Source organism: Trachurus trachurus (assembly GCF_905171665.1).
Source record: "Trachurus trachurus genome assembly, chromosome: 3".
In the NCBI taxonomy this organism is placed as follows: Eukaryota; Metazoa; Chordata; class Actinopteri; order Carangiformes; family Carangidae; genus Trachurus; species Trachurus trachurus.
Window position 1 is genome coordinate 27,859,565 of NC_139893.1, and position 26,024 is coordinate 27,885,588.

At 41.6% G+C, this 26,024-nt stretch overlaps 1 protein-coding gene across 1 annotated transcript in view; it reads right to left on the reverse strand.

Annotated features, from left to right (window-relative positions):
• large2 (LARGE xylosyl- and glucuronyltransferase 2) overlaps window positions 1-26,024 on the reverse strand; it is a 90,324-nt gene that overhangs the window by 51,495 nt on the left and 12,805 nt on the right. The window contains exon 2 of the mRNA XM_084001761.1: window positions 1,325-1,433. The gene's annotated coding sequence lies outside the window, so the exon portion shown is untranslated. The remainder of the gene's footprint in view (window positions 1-1,324; window positions 1,434-26,024) is intronic.

Sequence of the window (26,024 nt, forward strand, 5' to 3'; positions counted from 1 at the left end):
CTTCTATCACCACAACTGCAAAAACAAAGTCATGGACACATCGGAAATTACATCTTTTTATGCAGCCGTCTCTGCTAAGACGACAAGCTGTGAGTCCATGCTGTGTGGAGGGTGACAGGACATCACTAGAGCACCTGTCAAAAGGTAATGAGAGTACTTGAATGTTAAAATGAGTGAAAATGTTCCCTTCTGTATAGTGTACACTACTGTACTGTACACTATAAGTAGTTTAGGTGTACTACGGATTTATATCTGTATCTATATCTTTATATACAGTAATCTCACTTCAAACAGAACAATACAACCTCAGCTATATTATCCCTAAACATCAATATTACTCTTGTTTTGTGATGTTGCAATTATATCATTCTATTTTTATGACTTTGTTTGTTACTGCTTTTGTACTAATCAATTTTTTTTTCTATCGACTCTTTTTACTGGCTACTTTACAAATTTCCACATCATGGGGGTAATAAAGGAACATCTTCTCTCATCTCTGATGCCCATCCTTGGTCAATACAGTGACTTCACATTAGGCACAAACACTGACTTCTTTTAAATGGCACGGATGAAGAAACTGCATTTAACAAGGATTATGAGGAAGTCGTAATTTCTCCAAGTCGACTCTAGTTGTTTTTCAAACAGGAGTCAGACACAGTTTGTCCAGCAGACATCAGACTGATCTGAATCACAGAAACCAGTGAATCAGAGGCCTGGAGCAGGTTCACAGATAAACTGCCTTCACGTGTAAAGCACCGCGTTGCTTATATTTAGCAGATAACAATCTTAAAAAGCCATGAGTGTTGCAATATTGATTTGTCTGTGATATTTTTCTCCTCAGAGCTCGGTCGTCTGAATGAACCTCGACGCTGCTGCGCTCTGAGCAAACATTAATAATTTCCACTGCAGCTTCCAGAGCCACTGAAGCAGAGGAAGAAAAGAATCGCAGAAAAAATGACCCCAAATGACTCGCAGGCCAATTAACATGATGCTGTAATAATCAGAAGACCTCCGTGTTGTCGTATACTGAACTATTTAATGCTGAAGCAGCAGCAGCTTAGTCGTCTTCCGATTTCACATCAACACACATCTAAAAGAATCAGGAAACCAGTCACGTCAAAATGAAGCAACCGAATCAACAGCAAAGATACAAATAATAAAACCAGGAGCCTCAGACTGAAACTCAGAACTGCTGTCGTCTTGATACAATGGTTTTCACAAACACACAAACACACACACACAGGTTGAGCTGAGGAGAAAAGCGTGTGACATCTGAAGCAAAAAGAAGAGGAAGGATAACAAAAAAAAAGCATTTGCCCCTCACCAGATTTGCAGATGGAAAATCCAAGTGTGGTGAAAACTGGTGGAGGAGACGAGGAGCTTGTCAGCGGCGGTCGACAAATCCGTCAGGAAGCTCCAGGAGGAAATCCACTCTGTGAGGAAACATCAGGCGTGAGACGGCTGATACACAACCTCAGACAGCAGCAGAGACATTAAATATCAATCCATTCAAAACCATTCACAGACGGAGAGGACAGAGAGGTGGAACAGACTAGCTGTCAATCAAACTGCCGCTGTTCCGTTACTGTCATCGGGAAAGTTTCAGTTTTTTGTCCTAATTTGTGTTTTGTTTTTGTTTGGACTCATCTCTGTCTTTCCCTTCACCTGTCAATCAAGCAGACAACATGATCTGAGTCTTCTGTTTCTACATCACACAGGTCAGACAAAAAAAGGTCTCACTCTCGTATACACATGCACATAGTATTATCTCTCATACAGATCAAGTCAGCTTTATTGTAACATTGTAACATTTTTAAAGAGTGCTATATACATAAAGTTTTTTGTTATTATTATCATCATCATATTATTAACGGTACTGCACCGGTTGCGCATCCTGTGTGTCTGTCGGTTCCAGTTTTTTTTTTTTGTGTGAATATCTGCTGAGAATAAACTGAGTATTTTTGAATTCTGGACAGAAAGTTTTACAAATAGCTGGGTTTTAGAAAAGATATTGTTGATGTTTTACAGAACAGACAAACGGCTGACCATGTAAGGAAATCACCCACAGATTAATCAATGATTGAAATAACTGTTGCAGCCAAACGAGAAGCCCAGATCAACAGGGATTAATCACTTGTGTGTCACCAACTATAACAGTTCTCATCATGTGGTGAGGCTGTGAGGGGCAGAGAGGATCTTGGGAGGATGGAAAGACAAAATAAAAAACAAATCCGAAAGATGTTGTCTTTATTTTGTTCTCCTTTGTGCTGTTTGAGTTCAGATGGCGTCTCCTCTCTGCAGCTAAAGACCACAGAGGGGGGGGACGAGGAACAGAATCAGATCCTCCTCCAAACTCTGCCCCAGAGTCCGATCAGAACCAGAGCATGTGACAAACCAGCATCCTTACATACCAGCGTCTAAACTGCATCCACATTAAGGAGGGTGTGTGTGTGTGTGTGTGCATGTGCGTGTGCGGTGGGGGATGTTTTTACTGCAGCTGATAGCAGGAGTGCTGCTGTTGTTCGTGTGCTGACGGCCCACTGATGGCTCCAGGAGCTCAGCCAGATTGACTCGTAGTGTGAAACAAAAGCAGCCATTAAAGCTGCTTGATACGACCTGGAGGTGAGGAGGGGGAGGGGCCGGCTGATTGTGAGTAGTTTCTCTCCCGAGTCGACAGTAAACAGACTGATGCTCTTCAGTGAATGCAAAGATAGGAACCAGCTCCTCTGATTTAAAGGATCAGCTGAGTTTGACAGTCAGTACGTTTAGATGACACACAAATTATGGCTTTAATACGTCTATAACTGGACAACTTTTTTTTTTTTTTGAATATTTTATTTTCACTTTTTACATTTTTTACAAAAAATAGAAGGAAGAAAAAAACAACACAAAAACCTACATACAAAATAGACATACACCACCTGACATTGTTAAATGAAATAAATGAAGTAAGAAAAGTAAAGACAAAGGCTATATGAGGATATATACTATAAGCAAAGTCGTCCAGTGCCTTCTGTCTCAAAATACCATCAGGGGTATGAATAGAAAACAAAACCAAACACAAACAAACACCAAAAAAAAAAAAAAAAATTAAAATTAAAATTAAAAAAACACCCTGAGAGGAATATCAAAGCCTTGATCAGTACCGCAACAGTACAGGAAAAATAATTGAATTACAAATACCACATAGCAGCCTGATTCTTATTATTATTGGTCGTTTAAGTCTCATCCAGTAAAGCCAAAAATAGTTTCCATGTTTTCTCATAATATTTAGGTGCATTCCCTCTACTGAGGCGAATCTGTTCCATCCTCGAAACAAAAACCATTTCATTAAGCCACCTCTTAAAGCAAGGGGATGATGGAGATTTCCAGTTAAGTAAAATTAATTTTTTGGCTGCTACCATGCCTGTTTTGAGAGTATAACTGGACAACTTAAGTGCATGTAAACACAACAGTAGCGACAGCACAAAGTGTAGCATAGAAGCCAGCTCGAACCTTGCCCCCCAAAAAGCAAAAAAGAATAAAGAAGAGCCTAGCCTGATGCATCAATAGAGTTTCCACAGCGACGTTCAAGAAGATGTCAGTATGATCTGTGCACTCTGCTGAACGACCGCCCACTCTACCGTCATCCTCTAATATTTTTGGCTACATAATGAAACTGTGGTAAAGTATTTCAAAAACATAAAAACTTTATTTCATGGTCAGGCTGTGAGCAGAGATATGAACACAGACCCGGTTTCCTGAGTAGACTTCTTCTGGTGGAAGTTGTGTGGAGATCAGTGGGTTCCTAATCTGCATTAATCATCATAAGTTCAAGCAGGACAAAGTGTTGGTGTGACAGCCGTAAACAGAACGAGGCAGATTTATACAAGTCTGACTGAAAGTGACAGAGAGCAGAGCTGAGACGTCACAATAAATCCATTTCACACAAAGATTTGTAACAGAAACAACAACAAAAAATATCTCAGTTTTGTTTTTCTGCCTCATCCAGTCTGACACAACAACAACTGAGGCTGGTTCCAGAGACTGAGAGACAAACCAGGCAAACACTTAAAAACACAAAAAAAAAGACTGTGAAGTGACTCAATCACCATCACAAACACAAATGTGAGTCACACTGGACCGAAGCCAATTAGCAGCCTTTGTAGCCACGGAGGACGTATAGCAATCAGAGCTTTGATGTGAGACACTGACAGAGAGACAACAGAGGAATCAGCCGTGATCACACTGCAGGTGCACAGAGAGAGAGAGAGAGAGAGAGAGAGAGAGAGAGAGAGAGAGAGAGAGAGAGAGAGAGAGCTGGGTTTAAATCACTGATGGCGGTTAGGTGCTGGAGTTGTCTTCTGTTATTTTATGGTAAATTAACAGGATGTCAAGAAGTTTGTCACACTGAAAACTGATGAAACACACTCACAAATTTTCTGTTGTTGTTGCTGCCGTAGTTTTTGTTATTGTTGCTGTTCTTTTTTTTTTGGTTGTTGTTGTTCCACTGCTTCTCGTCAGAAGTGTTTCTAACATTTTTCACCACAAGTTTACTTCACGGCTACAAAAACACAAAAAGCTGCAAGTGCGACTCTTCCATTTAAACACACAGAGTTCAGTTGGGTCGGAACCCAGAACTCCAAAATGTCAAAAACCAGGAACCCATTTGAAAAGTGGTGTGTAAAGGGCTGACATTTTGGAATTTAAATGAGAGATCAATAAAAAAACAGAGTCCAGGCGTCCCATGTCTGTCCTCTCAGGGCCTCCAGAGTCCAGTCCAGTCCTGTCTCTAGCTAGGACAAATATCTCTGCCTCATTATTGAGTCATTGTTCTGAGCTGTGGTTGCTTCGCTCTCTCTCACGGACAAACGGACTGAACCTGCAAGCAATTGCAGGGCCGCTGAAATATTCCCTGCGTGTTGTGTTCAAGTGCCAGAGGCTGCGGTGTGCTGAGAGCAGTCGAAGCAGTCAAAAAGATGCTGCTGCTGGGTGAGAAACTGAGGGAGGAGCTGAGACAAGACAGACTTTGGGAGGGATTCTGGTTGTGGCTGGAGGTTGGGGAACGAGGAGGGTTAAAAGATTTTGGCACAAAGCAGCAAAACAGGGAACAGAGGTGGGTCTTCTTTTGTTTATGGCTAAAACATTAACACTGTGGTCAATTTAAACTGATTTTCACTGGAGTCAGAAATGTTCCAGATTTGAAAATGTCTCCACAGAGAGAAACAACGGCTGATTATTATATCTTCTCATTTGTATTTGGTTTATTTTGCATTATTTTACCTTTATACATGCATTTTTATTTTTCATACTCACAGCAAATATAAATCAGTGGCTGAAACGTTTAAATTAATCTAAAAGCCAAATCTAATTATGCCGAACAGAAAAAAATTCTGAATAACCAGTTCTCTCTCACACACACACACACACACACACACACACCGAGATCCCCACTCTGCATGCACGATTAACCCATCGACTCGCTCTCTGCTGCTGCTTCAGTTACTGGTGGAGCTGGCAGAGAGTTTTGGAGCGAGCACTGGAGAATAATGAGGTTATCACAGCTCCGCTCCATGCTTCATTACACCCCCTCAGCTCCCAGATATCCCGGCTACACCAACACTACAACACCGCATCACCCAACAGCAACCGCCAACTGAGGCTGTGGAGCCACTCAGCTTTATTTGGACGTAATCACAGGTTTGAAGTCGTCAAAATTGGGACTTTTTCCACGTATAAAACTGGTTTCAGAGTAAAATTTTGATTCAAGAGTGACCCTGCTCCTGCATTATTAGTGTGAATGCTGAAAGCATTCACACTATTGTTCTTCTGTTCGGCCATTTTCTTCCGCCTTTTTACGGTCTTCTTCTAGTCCTTCATACTTTGTGCTATTTCAACAATTCATATATCAAAACGTGCAGCTTTTTTTGAACTTTATCGGCATTACTTTTCTCTTTTTAACTATTTATACTTTTTAAAATATTTAACTTTTTCTGCAAATTAAACTCTAGACAAATTATTTTCTCCAGTTTTGTAGCCACACTTGTCTTCTGGCTAAAATTCTGGTCAAAAATGCAAAGAGACTTAGATAATAACTAGAAAAAGCATTTCCAAGAATGGAAATGGTGTGACTGCTGATAGCAACTGAACGCTGTTGCAGAATTAGCAAATAGTGCAAGCAGTGATCACCATACAAATTTTTTACCAAGGTCGGAATCGAACCCACAACCTCATGGTCATTAGACTTCCACTCTGCCTCTAGGGCACGGTGCACACACAGTTAACACCAAGAAAGCTTGAGAGTCAAGCTTCAATGACTTAGAATGAAAATTTCTGTGAATTTCAGGCTGAGAGCAGCAGTTTCAACATGAAGCAAGTTATCAGAAGTCAACAGAGGACAACTGGGAAAATAATTCACTATAATTGTTGTTGAGGCAAGATTTGAACCAGCAACCTTCAGGTCTCCAGACCAGCAAGCTAACCACTAGGCTACAGACAGAGACAGTACATGAGGGGTAAAGAAAACCTTTGATAAGAGGATCACTGGCTTCTGCTTAAAAAAAAAGTAAGGAATCGTGGCAGAAAAAGTTAAATATTTTAAAAAGTATAAATAGTTAAAAAGAGAAAAGTAATGCCGATGAAGTAAAAAAAAAGCTGCACGTTTTGATATATGAATTGTTGAAATAGCACAACACCTAACACACTAACCATATGGCCACAGAGAACCTGAGTTACAATGAGCTTTATACTATGAGGAATCAAAGACTGTCCAATGACAGCTGAATAATTGGAATCAAAAGTCAAGCAATGATGTGAAATGACTGAGTCAGGAATCGAACCCATGACCATATGATCACTAAACCTTTACTCTGCCACTCGGCTACAGAGAGCACACTGCTTCCAAAACTGTTGTCATTCATTGTAATGTGATGATGTGCTGCAAACTGGTATGAGTAATCAAGGAGATAACAAACACCTTTAACCAATTGAAGGCGGTGGAGGAGAGCAGAATTCAACATAACATAACAAGAGTCCTTCCCTTGGATTCGAACCAGTGTTGAGACTTTGATGAATGTGAGATTTTTCAATGATGCTTAAAATAAAGAGAAATGAGTATAAATTAGCCACACCAAGTAAGAAGAGGACTTTTTTGTGACCTGTGACTATTTTTTGGTGAATTAAAATGAATTAAAAAGCACTTAACAGCAAGTTACAAAGTTGAGCTCCTTCTCCTGCTGATGTGAAAAAAATACATTGAGCTGAATGAGAGCAGAGAGCTCCCTGGCTGCATTTAAAAAATATTTAAAATTATTATCTAAGTCTCTTTGCATTTTTGACCAGAATTTTAGCCAGAAGACAAGTGTGGCTACAAAACTGGAGAAAATAATTTGTCTAGAGTTTAATTTGTGGCCGTGCTGACAGTTTAGCCAGAAAAACTCTAGAATGTTTTTTTGCCTCTATCCACTCTGACACCACTCTGGCTCTGCTCGTTAGACGCAATACACACCCATTATAAAGCTGAAAAAAATCAGAAAAAGTTAAATATTTGAAAAAGTATAAAGAGTTAAAAAGAGAAAAGTAATGCCGATAAAGTCCAGAAAAAGCTGCACGTTTTGATATATGAATTGTTGAAATAGCACAAAGTATGAAGGACTAGAAGAAGACCGTAAAAAGGCGGAAGAAAATGGCCAAACAGAAGAACAATAGTGTGACTGCTCAGCAGTCACACTAACTAGAAAAAGCATTTCCAAGAATGGAAATGGTGTGAATGCTGAAAGCAGCTGAACACTGTTGCAGAATTAGCAAATAGTGCAAGCAGTGATCACCATACAAATGTTTGACCGAGGTAGGAATCGAACCCACAACCTCATGGTCAGTAGACTTTCACTCTGCCTCTAGGCCACAGTGTACACATAGTTACAGAGACTGTTGTCTGTTGATGAGCTGCACTCTGTCTCACTCTGAAGTTAACGAGCCCAAAGCTGCACCTGTTGGAAACACACTGTGTCAACACCAAGAAAGCTTGAGAGTCAAGCTTGAATGACTTACAATGAAAATTTCTGTGAATTTCAGGCTGAGAGCAGCAGTTTCAACATGAAGCAAGTTATCAGAAGTCAACAGGGGACGACTGGGAAAATAATTCACTATAATTGTTGTTGAGGCAAGATTTGAACCAGGAATCGAACCCACCTCATGATCACTAAACCTTTACTCTGCCACTTTGCCACAGAGAGCACAGACATAAACATGTTGCCATTGTAATGTGATGATGTGCTGCAAACGGTGGCAGTAGCAATTAATGCCTCTCTTAACGAACACCTGTAACCAATTGAGGGTGGGGGAGGGGAGCAGAATTCAACATCACATAACAAGATTGCTCAGCCTGGATTCGAACTAGTGACCTTGGGGTTGGCAAGCGGCCACCTTACCAACTGGACTACTGACAGAGTTGTGGAGAAAAGAGGTTGAAGAAGATTTGAAGAGTTTCAAGACTGTTCCAATGCATTCTCTATGGGGAAAGAGAAATAGTTGAATATTGCAAAAAGTATGAATAGTTGAAAAGAGAAAAGTAATAGCACACCTGTCCCGAAAAGGCTGAACATTTTGATGTGAGAATTGTTGAAATAGCACAAAGTATGATGGACTAGTTAAGTGCCAAAGGTATGGCCGAACAGAAGAACAAAAATATTTTTTAAATGCAGCCAGGGAGCTCTCTGCTCTCATTCAGCCCAATGCATTTTTTTCACAGCAGCAGGAGAAGGAGCTCAACTTTGTAGCATCTCCACAACTCTGTCTGTAGTCCAGTTGGTAAGGTGGCCGCTTGCCAACCCCAAGGTCACTAGTTCGAATCCAGGCTGAGCAATCTTGTTATGTGATGTTGAATTCTGCTCCCCTCCCCCACCCTCAATTGGTTACAGGTGTTCGTTAAGAGACGCATTAATTGCTTCTGCCACCGTTTGCAGCACATCATCACATTACAATGGCAACATGCTTATGTCTGTGCTCTCTGTGGCGAAGTGGCAGAGTAAAGGTTTATTGATCATGAGGTCATGGGTTCGATTCCTGCCTCATTCATGTCGTACTTTCTGCTAGAGACTTCATTCAAATTCTGATTTGTAGACAAACTTCTAATGGCTCATTTATGATGCTTTTTTAAGCATCATTGAAAAATCTCACATTCATGAAAGTCTCAACCTCTACATTGGAAATGTTGGAATGGCCTAGTGGATAAGGTTCCTGCCATTCAACCACAAGGTCAAAGGTTCAAATCCCACCTGAGCAGTCTTGTTAGTGTGAACACTTTGAACTTTAACCAATACCACTTGGTCTGGTCACATGATCAAACTTGATAATGCATATGCGCCCCCACCTATTCTCTTTACCTCTTTCAATCTTGGTTTGTGTTAACACGTTTCTTGTTTATACCACTGCACTAAGATTGATTTGCACTGGAACTACAGCTTTGGACTCGTTAACTTCAGAGTGAGACAGAGTGCAGTTCATCAACAGACAACAGTCTCTGCAACTGTGTGTACACTGTGGCCTAGAGGCAGAGTGAAAGTCTGCTGACCATGAGGTTGTGGGTTCGATACCTACCTTGGTCAACCATTTGAATGGTGATCACTGCTTGCACTATTTGCTAATTCTGCAACAGCGTTCAGCTGCTTTCAGCATTCACACGCATTTCCATCAGGAAATGCTACTTTATCTAGTTATCATTATTATTCATATTTATCTGATTCATCATAGTCAACATGGCTGACACTTTACTGAGATTTCTTATTTAGATTTTAGTTTTGTTGTAGTTTGCAGCAGCTTCTGACTCCTGTCGCTGTCTCAGTGTGATATTCTTTTTCGCACCTGAATCACCACAGGAATCTGCAAACTGGGAGCTTCATTTGGCAACTTTAGCAGCTGATTATGCTTATCAATTCTCCTGGGAGTGAGGCTCCTCATAGACCCAAGGTATCATCAGTCAAATTAAGGATTTACTACTTCTTTGTGCAGTTAACAGTTTGGTGAATATTTCACGGAGAAACTGAGACTCTTTCATCAAACATGTATAGTCATGTGCTTTATGTATCAGAACTGATTTTCTGCTTTTTAATAAAGAATAAATAATACTAAAAATTCTACAAGTAATCAGGAGCCCAGAAGCAGTCTGGCACATCCAGCCACAGTCATGACAAATTATGTGAAATAAGTTCTGTCATCCAAATTGTGGTGCCAGCTCTGGTCCACAGCTGGCCCAGTGCTGCTTCTCCAACCCACTTTGGCCCAGTTCCACAGCCCTAAAACCACGTTTGGCAGCTTTATTGGAGACAGATCCGACTCTGACAGCTCTGATATCCACAAAGCAGATGATTTTTAATGTCTCTCAATCTGACATTTATATATTGATATATTACATTTAGCCATATTTTTCTCTCGATTGGTGGCAAAGTCAGCTGAGTCATCACAAACATCCATCATGACTCAGCGCTGGCATTTGTGCAAATATGGAAGAAAAATGTGACTCAGGTGTTTGTAAAGAAAGTGACAGTGCTGCAATTCAAAGCATTAAATTCAGAAAACTGTCCCAACATTATTCGTTCTGAGACATTTGAGGCTTTAACAACCTTAGAGGGAGTTTAAAGTTCACAATCACACATCAACTACACTTGCCAGGGATTTTAAAAGTTGATTCCTGTAATAAATAGTAAAATGTTTTCAAAAGACTGTAGATTGTTTCTACATTTCTTTGAGATCAAGACCCTTAAACATGGGTCATTAGGGATTATTTATCTTATAGATGTCTCTCTTCAGTCTTCAAGTCATCATGTTGGTCTCACAGTTTCTCTCTGTTGAGGCCAAACGGTTTGTCACACATCAGTGTGGAGTTGAAACCTGACACACACATGCATACACATGCGCACACACATAAACAGGCTGTAAACATCCTGCTCTGATATTTACAGGTTGTACGGACAAATTTAATTTGTTAAAGACAAAATGCCAGTGTGACCAAACCAGAATATCAGTTCTATTCAATTTAAGTCCAAACCCAGACCAGGCAGGTCAGATGAGTCCAAACTTTGTACTCTCTCACCCTCTATTTTACTACCACCAGGAAATAATTTTATCCCATAATGCACCTTGATTGTTTTGTCTGTGGTTGGTGTATTGTGCCAATTTTCTTCTAGTTCATAATAACATAAATGGTTTCAGCAATTCAGTTATATGGAATTCAATTTATACATTTATTGAAAATTGTTGAGAATAAATTTGTCAGTAAGATTTAATAATTGAAAACCTCCAATAACAGCACAGATGTCCAGTTGCCCCAGTCACTTTGCTTTGTGCTTAATTACAGCTAAATACAACTCAGGTGTCACCGCTGAAGCATCGAGTGCCACTGTTTCTGTTGTCATAACAACAGCTTCAGGACTCATTACGACTGACTTCAGAGTGTTGCAGCAAAACCACAGGAACACGTCCCACAGTCACATCTGGTAAAACTGGAAGAGGAGGAAGTGACACTTTTCCTGTTGTGTTGGCACTTTTGTCTTGTGTGCTTGTTTAGTGTCGAACGGCTGGAGAAACTTTAATTACATAAAGAGCATCTTCAGATTCATCTGCATCTTCAGTCAGAGCTAATTTTTCTCTGTAAGAACAAAGTGTTTTCTGGCGCCTGTCATCTTTCAGAGAGGAAATCGAGCCTCAGCAGAGAGAGATAATCCGTCATGAAGAACGAGGAAACTGATTTCAGTGCCGATTTCAATGAGTCGAGTGTTTTCATATCAGGGCTGCATCACATTACACTCTGTTTTATGTCAGACACTTTAAATCTCATCAATGATGAAAAACAACTTTAAATATTTAAATAATCTAATTAGATGGAGACTGCATTGATCCCTCAGCGCAGTCTCTTCCTTTTGTTTCCCCTTAAGCAGCTTTAAACTAATTTTCTTTCAAAGAGAAACTAAACCCCAAACTCAGATTTATCTAGTACAGTTAGAAACTTGTGGTGACCTTCGACTTCTGTGGCTGCATTACTTAAAGTGTAACAATCACCTTACTGCTTCGAACACTCCCTCAGTGAACACACACCACTTACCAGACCTAAATGACACCAGCCTGTGGGTCACATATGACCCCTGGGTAGAGGCAAACGTTTTCCGTCAGGGTTTGTCTAGGGTCACTTGTAACTTGGCTTGGCAAGGCATGGTTTAGTTTGTTTAGGCCTATTACCTTCCCTTGGTTGACATTAGCTTGTAGGCCTATGTCGAATGGTTTAGGATAGCATTAGCTTGTTTAGGCTATTGTTAGCATTTTTATGAAAATGTTCACTTGTTAAGGCCTGGGTTAGCTTGTTGAGTATAATTGCATCTTCATTATAGGCTTAGGTCGGCTTGTAAGGTCAACGTTAGCATGTTTAGGATTATTTTAACTTTACAAGACCATGGGTTATCTTGACCTGGATTTGCCTTTTTAGGACAACCTTTGTTTGTTTAGAACTTGCTATGGCAGCTGTAGCTTGTTTAATATATGTAGCATTTGCTGTGTTAGGATAATAGTAACTTGCTTAGGCCAATTTTAGCTTATTCACCATAACCTTGTCTTGTTTAGAAAAACAAACTTGTTTAAGTAATATTGACTTAACATTGGGCTAACAGCAACAGTCCATGATATAAGCTGGGTGCAAGCAGCATTAGCAAGCAACAGTATTCACTGTATAGTTAAAATATAACACACAGGTCAACATGGTCTCTGAGGCACTTTATTTTCTTGATATTGTTGTTTTTCTCCATGATTCTGTGTAGCCTGGCAACTGTTGGAGGTTGTTACTGCGGAAATTGCAAATCTAGACTGACGGTTTTAAAAGAATTACATTTGTTTTAATCCATTTTATTCTGGTCCAGTTAAGGTCTTTGTAACCTAGTTTCGAAGTGCTCTATGAATAAAAAATTAATACCACTCTACTTTAACAAAATAAAACAATCAGATGTGGATTTCAAACTTTACTGGTCGACAGCCTGCAGTTTGGTGAAGTTTGGCAGTAACACGCCATAAAACTCAAATATAAAAGCATACACAAACACGCCTTGTCGAGCAGCCCTAGCTACCCGGTGTACTCAGGGCGCTGGGGTCAGGAGAGTTGGCCAAATGGATACTGCATTATTCATGAATAACATTTACAGCTCGTGTTTCATGCATTTCTGTTTTTACACAAAACTCTCACACATTATCTTTGCTTTTTATCTCTGCTTCATGTGTTTTCACCCTCGCCCTCTCTCTCCTCTGCTACCAGCAGGCCTATGGTGTTAGCTTTAACTGAGCCCAGTGGCGGTAGATCCTGCGCCACGCCTTTGTCTCGTCTCCTCGGGTTCATTAGCTGCACGACGGCGCCTTCCGTCGGAACAACGGAGATAATGAGGAAGCTGGCGGCCGTGCACAGACATGAGCAGGCGGAGGGAAAGATAACAGTCACGACGCGTACACACAGATTTTGCACTGGTAATACACACTCTCATCGTGGCGCATACACACGCGCTCACAGAGCAGCATGTGTAGGAGCAAAAGTAGAGAGGGGATCTCATACACACCGAACACCTGAGTCACAACCCACACACAGCGATAAAAATATACAGAGGAATATGTTCAGTTGTACTTGTGAGAGCTAGTGAGGAAAGAAAAGATTTCCCAAAGACAAAACTATGTTTGCATGAACATAACCAGAGTGTGTACTTCACTGTGGTGTGTTCAAGTACAGGAAAAAGGCATCAGTGAGCGCTAGAAACTGACTCCAGTAACCGGGTTACAGTCGGCTTTATGTAACAGCATCAAAACCTCATGTCTGCAAGAAACATGCAGAGAGGGAACCACACCTTGTGCACAGGTGACTAGCATGCACACACACACATTGACCTTCCTGAAATATTTAATAGTCTATCTTCTTCCCGGTTTTCCTCTCTCTCTCCTTGGTTCTTTCCATCACTTCTCCCTGACTCAGCATCACCTGAGGAGATTTTACTCTGTCTCCCTCTCACACACACAGCTACTGGAGAAACTGGCCTTCAGATGGAGGCTTGATTTCAGTGCCGTTACTGCTGATCTTTAAAATACCAAACCAGTGAACATCTCTCGGGCAGTAAAAGTTAACTCTGTATCCACATTAATTTCTGTGGGTTAAAACTGGATGGTTGGAGGATGTTTCCAGTTGAAATTTTTACCTTAACTATGCTACATTTTTACCTTAATTAAACAGCTTTGGAGTAACTTTGAACTTGTTACAGGGAGATTGGAGGCTTTCTGCCTTCCACCTAGTGTCTCCTGGCCCGAAAACCAACCTCAGAGATTAGTGCCTCCTCCAACCCGGTGATCCAGCCCTCGTCTCAACAGCACTACAACACGAACATGCCCCTTAACCGGTAATCTCTTGTCTATGACGGATAAGACTACACAGATATACAGTATACATCGTTACATGATAAATAACGATATCCACCACTCCATGGATTGCTTTCTCGCCTGCTTCTTTGAAAACAAATGCACATGGCCAGGAGGAGGGTTAGCAAAACAGCAGAAAGCAACCGGACTTGCATAGTTCCCCATAGTCTCAAACCACTGCACGGAGTCTGTGTTGGCGTCTCTGTAGTAACACAAGCCTTATGGTGCTGAGAATGCACAATAATGTTGTGATACATTTTAGCTTAAAGGGACAACGAGGAGTTTTGGAAAAGCGAAGCGTTTTCACACTACATTTATGAGCCTCCGCGCGCACCGTACATTTCTTTGACCGGCGCAAGACGGACTCATGTTTTCATTCATCAATAATTAAAGTCAGAGGTTCAAAGAGGTTCACGTACCGTCGTAGTTCCGACCATAAACGGCGATTCTGCGGCGTTATTCTCATAACTCGCCACGAAGGAAACGCTGGTCGGCTCGACCAGCATTTCCGCCACCACTAATAATAACAAAATAACGATAGAGACAGATCGATATATTTATCGAAAATGGGCCAATTAACAAGTGTGGGTAGCGGAGATTCATCCACATTAACTCATTGAGTGCCGCGCTCCTTTCCAAAGTTTTAGTCAAGTGTACCGGCAATTTAGACCATTTTTGACTTTTTATGTAGAGCCACAGTGTATTCTATATTATTGCCACCAACACATACTGTGGCTCAATTGAAAGGTTTAACTTAATGCTTCAAGTGGCCACAAACCGTTTGTTTCTACGTGCCTCCGTTCCTGAGAAAAGTCAAGCTAAACATGGCTGGGTTTCACCAAAATCCCTCCTTTTTTTCTAGAAAAGGAGATAGAGCGTCTTTTATGAAAGGTGCGCTGTTTGTGTCTGTCGCTCTTCTCACACTCGCATTTCTGGATCAAAGGGCTCGTATAAGATAAATATATACAACAATGGTTGTTCTATTCACAAAACCACCATCGGGGGCGGGGAGGCGCCACTAAACAACAATAACACAGACGCACCGTGCCGTGTCACAGCTTCTCCCCGCGGAACGTGAGGGTCTGTCGGCCACCGCGGCTCGGGAAGACCGGTCCGTCTGTGGTTCGGGTCGGTGATGCCGGTCTGCTTTGGCCCAGAGACCATCAGATTTTACCGCGGGAGGACTTTGGGGAGGACACGGTGTTGCTCCAGATGAAGACCGGGCGGACTGTCGGCTGAGAGCTTCCTGGTTCAGCTCCGAGCAGCTCGAGCAGCTGGAGCAGCAGCGCGGGTGAGAGCAGAGCAGCAGCGGAGCAGCTGCGCTGCATCTGCATGCAGAACTCGTTTGCAGAAGCCGAGTTATGATAAAAACTTCCAGATCATGAGCTGTCATGTGACTTTGATCGTCATCTATTTCAGTTCTCCTCATCGTAGAGTCCCCAAATTTACATATAATGTGTATTAAAGTGTCTATTTTCATAATTTAAAAAAAAAGCAAAAAACGTAAAATTACGTTTTCGGCACTCAACGCATGGGAACGAAAAACGAGAAATTACGTGGTTGGCACTCAATGAGTTAACGTGAGACTTTTTTATAACCGAATAGAAACTCCTCGTTGTCCCTTTAATCAAAAATAAATAAATAAAAAATTGCAGCTCCTGCGATTTAGATATAGATAAAGCGGCGGGGTCACTTTCATTCAACATTTTACATTTTTATTTACTTTTATAACTAACTTTTTATAACTAAACTTTAGATTTTTCCCCACTGATCGTTCATTACACGTCACTGTTTTTGGAAGCAGTTTCCTCCTTCCAGGCAGAAAGAATCCAGTGTGTATTTGGACACCACAGACACTCGAGACTCACTGGAGGACGACGACCATCCATCACAGTCAATACAATGTTGCCTTTAATTTCATTTGACAAAAGTTACATTACCATAATGTGGAAGCTGCGGTTGTGAACTGAGATGATTTTTAAAAATCTCCCAGACGTGATAGATCTGATAACTGAATGCTGAAAAGCTTTTATTTCACAAATCTAATCCAGAGAACACGAGTTAACACTGACGTTGTGTTCAAGATGATGTGAATTAGCTCATTTGGGCTCAGATTGATGGGTTATATTTCTCCAGCAATCAGATTCCCAAAGCAAAAGTGGTGAAAACCGAACACAGAAGTGGACGTTGGTGAGTTAAGCGCAGCCTCGGGTTTGTGTGTCACACACACACACACACAACACAGCAAAGTGATTCTGTGTCCTCCTGGCAGAGACACAAGGGATGGAGCAGAGCGACTTTTTGGAGAGATGATCAAAGTTTGAGTGAGTCTGTGAGGATGGAGCGTTCAGCCGCCTCAGGCCTGCTTCCTGTCCTCAAACAGGCCAGGACAGAAGAAGAAGAAGAAGAGACGGAGGATTGTGGCCCTCAGAGCCAGACGTCACGTCCACCAGCGCGCTCAGCAGTTTGTTTCATCTGTCCAGACATTTCCAAACCGACAGAGACGAATCACACAGGTCAGGAAATCCAAGACTTTGTTATAAAGCTGCTGACATTTTTACATGTCTGCCTCACGTCGATAAACATCTGAGTCACTTTCATGTCAGGATGAGAGGTGTCACTCGGACATAAACGAGTGATGCTGCTGTTTTCTCGTCTCTCTCTCTATAAGGCAGCTGCAGTTGCAGAAGTTTTAACTCAACCCAGGACATAACTGACGTCCACAGAATTAGGTTGTCACAGAGGTTTTGGTTCAAAACAATTAATTAAGATAAAGAAAAGAATAGGCTACAGAGGAAGATAAAGCAAAAGCAAAACATGTTGCATCAAGTAGCTTAAGTATAAAGGAACGATTAAATCTTTACAATGAAAATGTAAATACTTTGTGATATAATAGATATAATATGATATGTAATAATATTGAAATTAATAATAGCTTAGATTTTAGTGTTCAAATTATAATTGCATAGTTTACTTTGTAACTCACTCATTTTTTAAATTAGAATAATATAACATAATTAAAGTTAGTAGAATTCAGCTGTATTGACAATATTACATAATTATATTGTTATCCTAATTAAGAATCTTTTGTTTTGTTTTTTTACTTTTTTTTTACTTTACAAAATCAGATTAACTATGTTAATCTATTATGCCTTTCAGCATTTGGTACGCTTGGTGTTTTAGTTGTTTTTTAAATATGATATATTTGTGTTATTATTATATTTTGTTTCAGGTGTCATTCGTCTGTTACATGTTTCAGGTATTTTCATTAATATATCATTCTATCATTGTATGTCATGAGTGCGTTATATATTATAATATTGCATATTAAATTGCACATGAGAAGATATATTTGATACTGGATGTTACATCAGCCTCGAGAATGAAAACTCAAAAATGACTAAAGCTCTTGGTCTGTATTTGTATGACTTCCATACCCGAGTAAACGACAGACGCAATCTGTTCGTTCACTTGTTTTCTTTAAACACTGACCCATGTGCACCATGTCAGTTTATACTCATGCAGCTGCATCACACCAGCAACTTATTAAAACTCTAGCCTCACATGATGTCGGAGTTAGGAAACAAAGCCGGTGAGCTGCGCCACAAAAGGCTTCATCACACGCAAATACATTGTCTCCAGCTGATCCATCATCGGCTGTCACACTGGACTGGAGCTGTCAATCACTGGGACAATGAAGGCATGCTGGGAGCAAAGATCAGCTCCAGCAGGACTGACAAGAGGAGACGAGATGGATACAGACAGGAAGGATGACAAGTCCTCTCCTGGGCTCCTGAAAGCAGCCTGGAAGCAGCAGGCAGACATTTTTAAATCTTTAGCTCCACTGTAAAAACATCAGAGGAGGGTGGCAGTGAACTGGACCTGATTAATCACCACACACAGCACTGAACACTACATGTTAAACTGCTGCACAGTGTCTGCCCAGAATAGACAAAAAAAACCCTCACTGAATCAACCAGACTTCATTCATTTTGAGATAAGCAGACTGAGGCCCCGTCCAGACGAATACGCGGCTTCACTGAATCCTTAATCGTTTTGAAAAAAACCTCCGTAAACACGGCATCGTTTTCAGAAATACCTGCGTCCACACACGGATCCAGTGAAAACGACCCAAAACGCTGTAGTACCTATTCCAGGCGTGTGTGGAGCGGGTGGAGTGTGTGTGGCGCTGCAGCGCTGCCACACACAAACACTGAAGACAGAGAAGAAGACGGCAAGTCCCCGCTGAAATTCAATAGAAGAAGAAGTCCCCCGCTGTATTCAAACTCAAACATGGGATTGAATGTTGACAGAGAGTCGTGGAGTAAATATTACGATCAGTGATGATTAAACAGGCGCGATTCAGCCGCAGCGTCTGAGCGACGCGATGGCAGTCGGCCGTTGTTGTTGTTACGTCCATAGACTGTCAGTGTGCAGCTGCTGCAGCGGTGTGTGTGTGTGTGTGTGTGTGTGTGTGTGTGTGTGTGTGTGTGTGTGTGTGTGTGTGTGTGTGTGTGTGTCTCAGGTTACAGGTAGAGCGGCGGGGGGTATGACATCATCGTTTCAGAAAAAACCCGTATTGGCCGTCCAGACGAAAACGCTGGGGCGGCGTTTTCAAAAAATACCGTTTTCACCCCCTGAAAACGCCATATTCGTGTGGACGCGAGGCCAATCCGATAAAGTATTTATCCGGATTCGAAAAAAAAAACGGATTCGTGTGGACGGGGCCTGAGGTGTAAATGTGAACCAGCTTCAGCCTCGGATCAGAGAATCTATTTAACGCTGCTTGCAATATGAGGAAGGTTTAACTCACAGGAAGAACAACAAGATCCTCAAACTGACATCAGTGTGCTGTCTAACATCGAGTGGAGGTGTGAACTGTGACTGTTGTCTGTCAGGAGCACGTTGCAGATGGTGCTGTTTACCATCAACAGTCAGCTGTTTATATAGCCACACCTCTTGGGGGGGTCAAAACGCCACCCCAGTGTTTTCATGTAGATACCCAAGATGAAGCTTTTGTGAACCGATTAACTGCATGACAGTAAGGGCCACCGGGGGATTCGAACTGGAGCCGGCTGCAGTGAGGACCCCAGCCTCTGTATATGGGGCGCCTGCTCAACCTCGTGAGCTACGACGCCCCATAGGCCACATTTTAAAAGCTAATGTTAACAGCCAAACAAAAAATCAAATCTGAGCAAAAAATCGGAATCGAACATTAATGCTGCGTTCACATGGAGTCCGGCAGACGGCAAGCCGGATGTCATGTTAGTGGACGAGAGTACGACGGTAAAACTTAACCACACTCTGATTCCTGCATTTAAACAACAACAGCAGGAGCCGATATTTAAATTCCTGCTCGTCTACAGAGTAAACAGGAACAATTAGCACCTGTGTCAGGATTCTTCCACACACACACACACACGAGTGAGTCACTTCATCACCAAACATCTGTTTGTGTGTGTGTTCTTTTGTCTCCAACATCAGAACAAAATGCAACATTCTCCATCTGAAGCACCAGCTGATGACAAACAGGAAGCAGTCACCGTGTCCCAATATAAAAGCTGTCCCAGTGGACTCAGGATGTGTAATGTCCTTTTTTAAACTGATGATCACAGCCTGACACAGTGATGCACAGCTCATTAAAGCACCGTCACAGAGCTGTGATACTAGACACAAGGTGTTTCTTCTTTGCCTGTCTCTAGATAAAACTTCTTAGTATCATACTGTGCACACAGCTTAACACAAAGCTGTGTTTGATTTCTTTCTTTCTTTTTTTTTCCTTTGTTTGTTTGTGTTTGCATGTGCACAGAAGTCCCACATGTTCACTGTGGAAGTCTAAAGTGTTGGGTGTTGAAGTGCAGCTCCTCAACAGGTCAAAAAAACCCAACACTTAAAAAGGTCAAACAGCAGCACCGTATGTAAAACTAGGGAAAAACATCTAAAGTCAGGTCTGAAATATCTGCAGTGGCTCTGCTACCTGGCTGCTGCCTCCCCCTCCTCCCCTTGCACCCCCGTCACCCCCTTTCTGTGAGTGGAAGCTACAATATATACTGGATAAGGTAACACTTTATTTTAAGGGGTCCTTGTTCCTGTGTATCTACCTGTAATAAGAAATGCTTGTGCAAAGAGAGAGGCCACTTTGGCATTTCTTATTACAAGTGTAACAAGGACCTTTAAGTACACCAAAATACACTATGTATTTACAATGTAAGTACATGTTACATACGGTTACATAGGTAATTACACTGTAATTAATTAGGTAGATACACAGGAACAAGGACCCCTTAAAATAAAGTGTTACCCTGGATAAACTAAGAAAAGAAAACTTCACAGTGAACAGAGTTCTTACCTAAAGCAGAAACGTCCTCTGGTCAGTCACAAACATCTCGTCACAGCAACAACGACCCGAGTCCATGCCTCTGCTCACACTGATCTGATCTGATCTGAACGTGAAGAGGCCGACGACCAGTACAAAAGAGCCCGACAACCCCCCCCCCCCCCCCCCCCCCGGGGGCTTAAACACCTCACCCCCACCCCCAACACCTCCCCTCCCTGATGGTTCCATTCACACCACCCTGCAGGAGTCAGGCCCCTCCTCGCCCTCCCCACTGGGCCGACACCCCCCACTCAGCCTGTCCTGATGTGTTGAGAAGCGTCGTGTCACACAGGCCATTAGGACCAAACTCACAAAATCCTCTGCTCAGTGATGTGCTGGGAAACACAGAGGTAAAGTGGAGGTCACTGAAACGCCACCATCTACTTTAACTGTACAGATCATATAATTCAATATTAAAGTCTGCATCATTAAAGCCCTGGTAGTGGTACAGAGCTTTTAACTGGATACGCAAAAGTCTCTGGTTTCTGCTGATGTGTCTCTGTTACCTACAACAGCAAATGAGCCCAACAGTGTGAAGATACGCTATTTCTAAGTAGTCTAATTCTATACTCTGGAAGGCATGGTAGGGTCGAACCACTGACGAAACGATACGAATAGATACATTACCTCATCCATGCCGATAGCTGCTAAAAAAAAAAAAAAAGTTTTCAAAGCAAGTCCCGTCTTCTTTCCGACGTTTCCAAAACAAATCTACACGCGCCGGCCAGACAAAAGTCTTCATGACAGTGGGAAATGCAGTCTTCATTCCGGCAAAACACCACTGCTTTCGTCCACAGGGGCCGCCAAAATCAACACTTAATGAAAAGTCTGTACAGGGGCTTTAAAAACAAGCAGAGGGTCGATCAGGAGCCGAGGCTTTTTGTCATTCTTCTAAATTATATACAACACACATGAAACAAAGGTGGCATGATGAATAAATTATTCATTCATTCATTAATTTTCTATACCGCTTATCCTGCACTAGGGTCACGGGTGAGCTGGAGCCTATCTCAGCTGACTTTGGGCGAGAGGCGGGGATGAATAAATTACATTGCAATAAACATGTTTTTACAGAACTGGGTCCTCTTATTTCCATCCATCCTGTCTAATAAGTGAGGAGACCCAGCTTCAGGCTGATTTCACCACATGAAAACTTCAAAAAATCGAAAACTTAAAATGACACCACTGTGACCTACCCTCAGTGTCACAGCTTGTAATACACCTTTAAGACCCGGTTTTCTCTTGTATTCTTCAACATATTTAAAAAAAGAAAGAAAAAAAGAGGACAGCAGCAATAAAAACCTCAAATCTAGTGACCTTTGACCTGTAACTTGTACGGTCAGAAACGGTCTCTCACCAATAAAAAACAAATTTATCTGACAGTTTTTACACAGCTGAGATCAACATGTTGCAAAATACAACATTTGTCGGGGCTTTTGAGTTCTGCTATTGTAGTTATTCATTTCTTTCCATTCAGTACCGAGAGTCATGCAACACACAGGTCATACATACACACACACACACACTTCCGTGACAACGCTCATGTGTGTGTGGAGTCTGTTCGGTCACGACAAGTCAAAATTAAAATGGAGATAAGAAATATGAGTCGCAGTGCTGAGCTGAAGGATTTATTAGCTGTTTCCACACACACACACACACACACACACACACACACACACACACACACACACACACACACACACACACACACACACACACACACACACACACACACACACACACACACACACACACACACACACACACACACACACACACACACACACACACACACACACACACACACACACACACACACACACACACACACACACACACACACACACACACACACACACCAAGCCTTTCATACTCCACAGAAATAGGAACGCTGGGAGAAAAACAGCAGCGTCCTCTATAAAAGGCATCAAATCAGAGCTGGACTCCCACGTGCAGCTCGGAGCTAAAGGCGATCTGCGCTGCAGCGGCTTCATATCACAACAAAACAAACTGAAGAGAGGGAGGACGCAGGTCAGCCTTCATCCTCATCATCCTCCTGCTGCTGCTGCTGCTGAGATTCAATCAGCAACCGGCAGGCATGTGACCAGTGACATGAACACCTGATGTTATCGTGGCACTAATTCTCTGCTGTTCTCAGGTAAATTTAGGTTTGTTGCAGATATGGCAGGTTCATTGAGCCGCAAGTTTATGTATCCAGATTTGAAATTCATGGTCTCCATAACAGGAATCCGTTTTGGTTTATTGCTGCACATAAAGTCAAAACTACATATATTAAACCTCCAAAGAGTACGAATGTAAATGTTTATATTAAAGCTCCACACAGTAGATGTCTATGTGTAGTGTGGTAATAAATCAGGTCTAGGTTCTGTATTAATACTGTTAAAGTATCAAAGCCTCAGTCCACGGAGAAATGCACACAGACTGTATTCACAAACAGAACCTTTAAACCACCTGTCAGGACTGCTGTTACTTTGTGATGTCACAACAAAGCAGTCACCAAGCCCTGCCCACCTAGACCAACCATCTATCAGGATTTGGTTTCTCTGAGTGTTTTACCTGAAATCTGCTCTATTGTTATTGGATCACTCAGAAAACAGCCAGCCAATCAGAAGAGAGGTTCTCTCTTCTGATTGGCTGACGCCGAGCTGTTGTTACCAGAGCTCCAGAGAGAAGCCTGACAGACAAGATGTGTAACTATATTGAAATGGTTTTTATATATTTTCATGGACCAACACTTAAGATAGAACAGGGAAATATGGAGCTTTAAGTACTAAAATGAATTATAATTGATTACATTTGTTTGACAGTGAACTGGAAAGACAAAACTGGTTTGATTTAGATATAGCTCAACTCTGGTCGGTGCACAGATATGTGCTTCTGAATCTACTGCAGATAACACACACAACCACAGTTAACATAACATCAAACAACAGGCTGTCACTTTAGCCCTCTGTGTCGCTGTGTGAGTAAAATCAGCTGTGTGAAGATAGACATGACGAGTATACTGGTGGCGATGGATAAACTTAAGATGAAGAAACTAATTTACACCTACACATAAAAGAGTTCATAATGTGAATTTCAGACATGCTTTAAAAACCTTCAGTGCAATGTGAGTGAAGCTGAAATAAAAACATCAAACTAAAATGTCAGAGGAACAATGGACGATTTCCATATTTCAATTCAGTCTTTGGCTTTTCTCCCGAGCGCCCATCATTCTCTCTGATGTCGACCGCTCTTAAAAATCACAAAAACACTCTTAAGACAAGCCCCTGATTGAATAAATGACAATAAAATTCCCGCCACTAGACGTTTTCACAACATGGCGTAAATCAAAAGGGAACATGTATGAACGTGCAGTAAAATCAGTGATGAACTGGTCTCAGAGCAGAAGCAGAGCTCCACTCGCACTTGTTAACGTTTAATCCTGAGTATCAGCCGACGTAAATCTGATGACAGCTCATACAAACACAGCAAACAGACATCAACCTGGAATCAATCAGAGCCTCACATGGGTCATTAATATCTGGTCCAGAGGACGTGACAGGTCTGCAGGCGTCCCAGCAGCCTGGACATGTCAACACGAGAACCTCACACACAAATGAAGAAATGTTTTGTGGAAGCAGGTAAATAAGGTCATCTCACTGAGGGCATATCACATTTATCATTCATACCTTTACCTCCAACACAGTGGAGAGTGGTCCTGGTAGCATATTCACCTAGGAGTTGAGTCACCACTACTTCATTCACATCATAATGCACTGCTTATTGTTGCCTTCAACAACAAAAAAAGACAACAAATTCTCTGTTGTTGCACTTTAAGAGAAACTATGCAATATTTGCACCTTAATTAAACAGCTTCGGAGTAATTGTGATGGTTAAATGACATGTTATAGGGAGAATGGAGGCTCTCTGCCTTCCACCTCGGGTCTCTTAGCTGAAAACCAACCTTGCAAGATCAGCACCTCCGACCCGGTGTCCCAGATCTTGTCTTGCGAGAAACGGCACTACAACACAAACACACCCGGTAATCCCAATGTTACCAACCTCTGTAGACATCGTTCCATGGATTGCCTTCTTGCCGGCTTTGTTGAAAACAAATGCACATGGCCAGGAGAGGAGGGAGGAGGGGAAGCTGGGAGTTTTTACAACAGTGAATATTTGCACTCCGAAACTGTAGGATGGAGCTCTGTAGAGAGAGAAAAAAGCGACCAAACAGTGAAAAAGCTATGGGACTCGCATAGTTCCCCTTTAGAGTTACATTTTGGATAAGCTGCTGCATCAGATTTAAAAATACGATGAAACGTATGTAACGTAATGTAACAGAGATTGTTTGATTGAAAAGGTTAAATGGTTGTAGTCGTTTTAAAATTCTTATTAATTATTTGCATTCATGTGTTTCTTTGGTTGCTTGTGCAGCCATCTTGCTGGCATGTCTGATGTATTCTGGGAAATTTGTCATAACCCTTTGTTTGCAGTGAAAATGAAAAGCAAAACCGACCATTCCAACTGAAATCACATTTGCAAAATCTGCCCATATGATTGCAATATCAGTTTTTTGCATTTCATGCAGCCCTTTGAAACACAGTTTGGAGACGTGGGCAGATGTTCCTGAGGTTTTAAAAGTATTTATTATGTTGTAATTGTTTTGGAAAAGAAACCTTTCCACTGGGCTAGATAAGCATTTGGACCTATGGTTAAAGGAGTTGTATTAAGTCTCCACGTCTTATTTTAGTGAATAAACAAGGGGACATCCTGTGGAGGAATGTTCATCTTTCCAGCACATTCCCAAACACTTGTCAAGGATCCCTGAAGCAGTTCCACAGGCCTCAGTCCGAACCAAGACACTTTTTTTTGTCACCCATCTGTATCACAGACTACTACTACAGCAGCAACCCTATCTATTTTGTCATTTGTAATTCGCTCAACTCTCCATTTTCTACCTACACCTGTCTCCTGCTGGGGCTGTTCTCACTGCAGAAATGATTTACAGATAGAAAAACTTTGATTTATGTGTTGAGTGAAGAAGTACAGTCGTAGACTGACTGTGCTTGAAATGAGAAAAAGACTGTTTTCAACCTGAGGTCTCTTTATTTGTTCTAACTGCATGAATTGCTCAAGTGCTTCAGTCCAGCTCTTGAATGAATTGTAACTACAATCTAAAAGTCACAGCTTCTTGTTTGAAGAATTTCAAAACACATAACACTTTTTCATTCTCACT